Source organism: Rhamphochromis longiceps, linkage group LG2 (assembly GCF_057381845.1).
Source record: "Rhamphochromis longiceps isolate RC_006_pf linkage group LG2, R_longiceps_female_GT1.1, whole genome shotgun sequence".
Classification (NCBI taxonomy): Eukaryota; Metazoa; Chordata; class Actinopteri; order Cichliformes; family Cichlidae; genus Rhamphochromis; species Rhamphochromis longiceps.
In genome coordinates, this window is record NC_140558.1 from 4,997,397 (window position 1) to 5,006,205 (window position 8,809).

Consider the following 8,809-nt stretch of genomic DNA (forward strand, 5'->3'; position numbering starts at 1 on the left):
TGCTCTCATTTAACTGCCTTAATTCAAGACCTGAAAGATGCTCATCATAGCAGTGTCGATTTTAGAAAACACGTCTTAAAGTTGCTTTTGAAACACATCTTTGATTTTATTTTCCTTTCCATAACCCTGAAATCTAACTACTGTACATAAACATTTTATGCTGAAAGGCAATATTCAGTGCCACTCAAACTAATGCGGTGCTATGTTAAAGTATATAGCAGCTTGAGGGTTATGAATACATTAAGCATCTGCAGCACATATGCAGACAAGGGTAACCAATCAGAAAAAAAAAACTAAAAATTGATGGACTAAATTTGTATAGTGATGCTCATATGGTGAGAGTTGTTTAGAGCTGACACTGTTAAACAATTTCCTTACCTTACTTAATTGCTTAAATCTTCATATTTGAACTACGGCAATTTGCGACATGTCATTTTACACAATTATGACACATCACCCCTCTGTGTTCCTCTCATCTTATACAATGCAATTCAAACTGTGCCAAGTGTTTGTGTATTAACCTTCGATAGCATGACTAAATGGTACAGTAAATGAAATGTATTTAAAGCAGGACTATCTTCAGAGGATGTCAATATAGTGCAAGAGTATGAAGATGAAATAAACTTTTACTATGTAAACTTAAGCACTTGAAATTATATTATTAAAAGAATTTCTTCTAAATGTCAAGAGGATTTTATGTGTATCAAGTGCACTTACTGATGGTTGACACTGATTTAATCAGCAGAATTTTTCACAAAGGTTGAACAAGTGGATGTGGCAAAATGTTCACACTCAAAACACAACCTGGCTGTCGTTTCTGTTGATCAAATCAATCCAGTTTTCCTTTTTAAAATATGATACTGTTCTCTGCGTTTGAAGAAACACTCCATTACACGATTTTTCATCAAATAAAACATCAAAAACATTTTTATCAAGTTATTTCAGAATCATTGAAAAGTCTTTTAGTGTAAGACAGCTACTAAAAGGTCTTGTAGCACAATTAGTTAGGATCATTAGTTAAGGCATCTACCATTATGGGAAAACGTACACACCATCAGTTCTAAGATTTTACATATCAGGACATTAAATATTTTTCTAGTTCTCACCATGTCTTAAAATTAAGTAAATGTAATCTGAAATATAAATTTCACAGTATTATTGTGTATTTAATGAAAACTAAGTTAAACTGTAGAAGAAAGTACATCCCAAGAATCAATAGCTTTTAGCATCAATAAGTTAAATTAAAGCAATCTCTCTCTCTCTCTCTCTCTCTGTGTCTTTTTTTTTGCAGACGTGAAGTAATTTGACCCAATTTCTTTTAAAAACATTACCTGGGGTTTGGAGACATTTATTTATGTGCAGCTATTTTTTGACTGATCCACTGAAACACCTTGGAGTCTTTTTTTCAGTCATTCTGTCAATTTGATTCTCAGCACCTGGCTGCTACTTTCCCCTTGAATTTCTATGGAAGCTCTATGGCTGCAAGTTTTTGCACATCTCCTCGTCAGTTTAGTTTTTGTCTTATCTTATGTGTTTTAAGACCTGATAAGGACCAGATTACTTTCATCATGTCCTGATATGTGAGGCCTTACAATTAATTAAGTGTTCTCTCTTTTTACCATGACCCATCATATTCATTTTTTAAACTTTATAAATGCTTTTGGCTCAGTTGTCAGTCTAAATGTGTGTGTTTGTGTGTTATGTCACCCGAACGTTGTTGTGGTTAACCTATAACATTATAACTAAAATGTAACCAGTCTTCATAAATATGCTAGATCAGTTGATTTGCTCTATAGAGAAATAAATCCATTTACTTGATCCATCCCTCACATTATATTCTTTGTCTAGTTTCAGTTTCCATTGTGTGTGTTGTTTTTGCAGTTAAAACACAGCTACTTAATCACAGTTTGGTGATGAGTATTTGAGCTTGTGATTGGGAGGATACCAGAGTGGAGACAGTTAATGGGGCAGAAAGCAGCCCTATCACGACTCAGAAACAGACAAGGATTGGCACTTGCCATTGATTTCTTTTCCAAATTACTTTCAGGTTTTCTCAATGGTCTGTAGTGAAGTGTAAGGCTAACCAGATTTGTTATTGTCCCCACTATTAATTTAACAAAAACAAACAAACAAAAAAACCCATCCCAGAACAACCGAGACCATTTAGGTTTTTTTTGTTCATTTGCATTTTTTCACTGTTGATTTACATCCATTTATAAATTTGAGTTTCTTTGTTATCTCTCTGGTGTTTCTTGTGTGTTATTCTAGTCATTTGGTGTCACTTCAAAGACACCCTGGACCTTTGGTCCCTTTGGCCTTTAACCAGTAGCCAGTCATTAGTTCATCTTTGAAGTGAAATGTTCTACCAACTATAAATTTTCTCAGAGATATGGGCCTTAGTTGGTAAATTCAGGTATCTTACTGTACTTCTGTACTGCACTGCTTTCAATACTAACACCTTTTGTGAGTAAATACAGCATGCTATTCCTACAGATACTTCATGGCATACCAAAGAAATCATTATAAGTGATGCCAAGGAGTTGGAAGACCTTTCTCTTGGCAGACTGTTAGACTCCATCTCTGCCACATGCTGGGTGTCTTTTTGAGATCTTAATAGCCCAATTATCACAGCTCTGGAACAGATCAATGGAGACCTGCCAGCCAGGGCTCCTTTCACAATGGGGGATGGGAAAGGTGTGACAAGACGTACGAAGACCCTTTGAAGAAGGTGACAGGTGCAGTCACTTCGCCAGAAGTCCCTCTTTCTCCAAAAAGCAAAGCGGTGACAGCAAGCCATTTATACATGAGACACAATGGATGTATAACATGCAGTAAATTTAGTATGCTACTGTTATATGGCAGTATGCAGCTGTGTTTCTTGCTGTCAGTGGGGAAGTCTTGAGTAGGGTTTACAGTATAAAAACCCAATGGCAAGTTGTGTGGCATTGTGCATTTTCCTAATTTACGTAGGCTACACATTTAGATTCTTATATGTGGTAGTATCAACAGAGAGGCCCCTGGTCAGTTCTAAATAAATCCTTCAGCCAGAGTCATAAGGAACAACAAATTCAACAACGTGGAAGAAACCCTGAAACATATGGTGTGAGCCCCATCTCTCAACGAAGGTAAACAACAATCTACCTAACATGAGCCTTTCTAAACTGCAATATATGGAAGTGTATATATATATATACCTTGTGCAATACTTTTTGTAAATAGTCAACAGTGCAATAGACCTCAATACTTGAAATGTGCAATTCACTTGTATTTTTTATTCCTATTTATTCTATTTATCCCCTTCATATATTTTATTTATATTGTCTCTGTATTTATATATATGTGTGTGTGTGTGTGTGTGTGTGTGTGTGTGTGTGTGTGTGTGTGTGTGTGTGTGTGTATATATATATAATATTCTGTAACTCTGTAACTTCTGTCGGTGCTGTGCTTTTTTGGAAATCGAATTTCCCAGAGGAACCCACCCGAGGGATTAATAAAGTTCTATCTAATCTATCTAATCTAATCTAATCTAATATCTCAATGTGTGGCTGCATACAAAATTGGATTTTCCTTCTTGGTTTACTGCATTTTGTATTAATTACTCTTTGTATACAGAGAGTAATTGATTTGTGTGTGAGAACATGCTTCATTCATTCACAATACCAGGAATGGACCATTAAATCCATATAAAACCACTCAGGTCCCAATATGCCCAAATATCAAAGTGAAATTAAAAATGCATCCCATGAAAGAGTTTGGGTCTTAGGAGGTTAAAGAAGTTCAGTTGCTTTCTTGCCAAGCTTCTTAGATTTTACATTTATGGGTTTGTCTCAAAAACTGTTAGATAAAATTACAACACGAGTTCAGTCTTTGCAGTCCCACATCCTCATGGTCAAATGCTTACATTTTGTCAGGGCCATAATTTCCAGGGGGGGGACCCAACCAATATAACCCCCACAATAAAATTATGAATTACCTTGCATAAATAGGTTGTTGATTAAACATGCAACTATTTTGCAGGTAATACCTGAAATGAGTAAAGAAAATCATCTGGAAATTTACCCAAATGTATTTATTTATTTATTTAGACAGAGATCTAGACCCCCCCAATGTTCAGCATAAAGTTACGTCGATGCATTTTGTGAAAGAGACTTGCATGTCCTTCGAATTACATGTTGTGCAAGATAATGCCAATATGTCCTGTGCCCCATTCCATTATCTAAGACCAGAGTCTCTATTGTATAGAGTGTACATCTAATCTAATGATGCAGTTAGTCATATCAGATGGGACTGCAAAGTTGGTCCTTGATATATCCATCTAGTGTAAAAAACAAAGCAAGCTGTGGAAGTTATGAAAGATGTACTAGTCTGTAGTCTGCCATAACCCTAACTAATAATTTGATAGCATTAGGACTGCTCAAATCTAATACTGTGTTTTTATTAAGACAAAAATGTGGTGAAATCGAATCCCAGCATTATCAGACCACAAATGTTGTCTATATGCTCGCATCTTCTTCACTTTTACTTTTTGTGACTGAAGTTCTTTTATAAGCTTGTTGAAATTCACATTAGATATGTGCTAAAGAGACAGATCATAGATATTTTTTAGATCAGATTCACTAACGTCAGCCTTTACACAATTATTTATTGTTTTTTTTGTTTGGCCTATTTTTTGTTAAAGAAAACGATGAAAAAGAAGAGAACTTAAAATGAGCCACCTGTTTAATGTCTGGCATTGCATTTTTGATAAATGCAAAAGCTAAAAGTGAGCAGCAATAACTGTTCACTCAAGCAGCCTAATCTATCTTATCCTACTTTGTTTCAATCTGATTAGAGGTTGTTTAGCTCATAATGCACACATGCAAATTACCCAAGTGTATCTTTGTTCTTTGCTCATACACTGTACAAGTGGTGCACTGCTTCACACGCAGTCACGCAGTTAGCACTAGCCCAAGGCTCTAGATGTGCTCTGCACTTAGCATTGGGAAATCAATGCTCATTGTGCATCTTATACCTGAGTACAGGGGAGCCACTCAGAGCTGTAAATTGCTGCTTTACTGGAGCTGTGATCTCACACAGTGAGGACCTCTACCACCATTTTCTCTCACATTCGGCTTCAGTTCATTAGCAACAGAGGGAGGTCATCATAACCTAGGACTCTCATGAGTGGCATTAGCTAGTATTCATATGGTTAAGAATCTGCTCTGGCTGATAGTATTATTGGACGGGCAGAAAAAACTTATCCAGCTGTAATTATAATCTACCAGCTTTGCTTTTGTTTTATGCGAGTGCAGTTCAATGAAAAAAGAAAAAAAATTCTGTCCCTACTATCCCGAGGGATTATTCATCACCATTAAAACTGAGCTCTTCAGCACTTTATTTGTTTCTTCTAACTGAAAGACCTGCTGACTAATGAAAGCTGTCATCGCTGCTCGTGAATGCCATCGTGATTCCAAACCACTTGAAACCAAGTTTTACCCATTTTTCTTTACTTGTGCATATTGTAAGTTGAAACAGTCACAGAGGCAGCCTGGCACAAGGTTTAACAGCAACACTTTGAAAAATAAAGACTAAATGTATATAGGATGTGTCATTTTTCAAGCTGCACCAGTAACCTCCAGTAGACGTAAACACGTCCAAAAGAAAATTCTACCAATTTCACATTTAGTAGAGTAACAATGTCAGACTTGATCTTGGACAGCTAACAAAAAACGGGGAAGAGGATCAAACTTAAAGCAGCAGAACTAGAAAGAGCCTACTAGCAGTTTTTTGTGTCAAAACCTGACACATAGAACAACATGTCTAGATCACTGACGGTTTGATTGGAGACTACAGTGTTTTATGCTAGGAGAGAGGTAGCTTTTTGAATATCAAAAGAAGAGATGGTGAGCAGGCTACAGAGGTTCCGTAACTTTCCCCCCGTCGTTATTTTTATCTAGCTCTACATTCAGATTTTTTTTTTTTCCAAGGAGACTTCAGTTCCAATTATGACTCACATGACAGGGCAAAAATCAGACTTTGAACAGCTCCTTCTGCAGCCACAAATTGCTTTATACACTGTATTTCACATATGTTCTCCTTTAAGATCTGCAATTAGACTTGATGTGTGAAATCTGTCATTCTCTAAGGCTTAATGATCGTAATTCTGCCTGGTGTTGGTTTGTAGAATTTGAAGTGGTAATTAAAGCTGCAGTATTTCTTCATACTTCTCTAGGAGTAATGCTCCATGTACACTAAGAAGCTTTGCAGCCATTTCATTAGCTGAACATCTTTAGGTGCCATCATAGCTACAATGAACACATTGTGCAGCAAACAAGTTTTGCCCTCGGGCTTGTCAGAGAGAGAAGGATGTAACTGAGTCAAAACTCTGTAAAATCTTACCCTTCTCAGCAAATGCAGAATATTGCAGCTCTCTGGAGGATCAGACATCACCCGTACAAATGCTGATTATAACAACTGGAATTGGATTCTGAGCAAAGCATCAATCTGACTTAGCTTTATGTAGCGCTCATTCTCCCCAAACCTCCACCGGAGACCCAACAGGGTTATAACTTGAATCTCCAGATTACTACCTACAGTTTCCCGATTCTCCCTAAATGGAAGGATGCTGAAAATTAAAACATAATAAAAAATATTATTCATGATTATGTTCAGAAGTTACAGCATCTACTAACACCCACAGTGACAGTTTGCAATGCCTTGTGGGCCCTAAATGGGTCAAGAGTGAGGAAAGGAGGGCTAAAAAGGAATAAAAGGCATTTCTAAATGTTGCCTGTCCTCAATGCTAATTTGGCCTTTGTGGCACAAGAAAACAATGGGGTGAAAATAATTTAACTGGCTGTCTTCAGCCAGAGGAGATGAGAAATAATGAGCAAATAGCAACAATAAAAGTAGAATAATACCAGGATTAGCAGTGGCCTCACAGGCTTCTGTCCAGCTTGGTTTATTATTTACAAGTTGTGTGCTCTGAGGCCTGCAGCTGCAGATAATAATATTGTCTTCGGTAGCAAAAGCAATAAGGGTAAACAAAAAACGTCAGGCACACCCCACATCACTCTCCCACTCCCTAGTGAAATTTGTGAAGGAAGGAGGAGAGGATCATGGGTAGTCATTAGTGAGCTGGAGGTGATGCTTTTTATTGTTTATTGCTAATTCATCTAGTTTGAGAAAAAGATGCATCCTGGTGTGATGCTTGGTTGCAGAAATTTAAGTGTAACTTCCTTGAATAATTTGGAGGAAGCAGAAATTTGTCTTTGCATAAATGACTTGAGAATGAAGCTCTTTCTGTTACAACTTGCATTTAAGCTTTTTCAGAAATGTTATGCAGTCGGGGAAGATTGAAAGTACTTGGAAATATCTGAACAATAGATGTTTCATAGCTATTAAAACAAAAAAGCCTTTGCATTCGCTTCAAAATGTTGGATACATGGAATGGCTTGTGAAACTGAAGGTTTGATAGTGTACATATTGTTCATCAGTGCTTTGGACCCATCAATCAGATGTCTGCTTTGTTCTTTGGACTAATGTACTAACACATATTCCCAAGACAATGGTCTGAAAGTTAAAAAAAAAAAAGACCCAGAAGGGTGGGAGATAAGCTCTTTCAGTATTTTAGAACACAACAGTGCTTCAAAAGCAGGTCATACATAGATCTTTGGCTCAGTGTGTTGCATTGATTTCTGTTCCCTTAAGATTGTTTTCAGCTCCATGGTGAAGTCTGGTACCTTCGGTCTCGAGAAGAACTCGAGTGTTGTGATTAGTTACTCGCAGCGCATGCAGCTGCTCCTCTTCTTTGACTGAACCCACTTTAAAATCCCTTTGTGTTAGAATCTTTCTCTTCACGAGAAGTTCATTTACTGGCCAGTACTCAGGGGTCACATAGGCCCTGCTGGCTGCCGAGGGGATTGCTGCAGGGCTGGGGGAATGGGGAAAGAGCACACTCAAAGCGGGGGTAGCTCATGGGCTTTCACACCTCTGCAGCAAGTAAAATTAGATATACAATGACCCCTTTCTTTCTGATTCTGTTGACTGTTAGAGGCTTCTTTCAAAACAACAGCGAAATGTACTAGTAGCATTTTACTTGCTAGTATATCTTACGTTACAATTCTCCATATTTTTCTAGAAATGTACAGTAAACATGCATTCATTAAACTGCATGAAGTCAGTAACAAAGTAGAACTTGGCTAATGTTTTTAAGAACTTGTGTTGGTTTTCCCTACAGGATAGCAGGTTAATAAATGCATCAGGTAAGCACGGTTCAAATAAATACACATCTTTTGTTTCCAAGCAGAGATTCATTTGTAATTTCACAGCATGAACCCAAACAAAACAACCCACCAAAAATGCAATGAAGAAAGCATATATTCAGAAAAATAAAACAACTAGTTTTATACATGCTTTTAGTTTTGCCTCCGACTGTGTAATTTAAGGTTAAAATGCGCATGCTGATATTGTAATTTTGCTTGCTCCCAGGAAGCTGTACAAGCCAAGACTTGCTTTTATTTACTAATTGAAAGGTAAGTACATTTAAAAAGAAGTGAGGACTGGAAAAGAAACTTCTGTGAACTTAATATGTTTTCCACATATATACATACAAATCATAACTGTTTTACCCTTAAGGTTTGTGCTTGATACAAGTGTCTAAAACCAACTGAACAAATAACTGAGAGGAAATAAAGGACAAAATTGACACTTAGTTAATTATAAAAATCTGTACTGTGAAAATAACATGAAATGCTATTTTTCCTCAAATACTGAAGAGGTAGCTCAAACTGTAATTGTGACAGGCAACTTAAAATCTAAACTAGGGAAC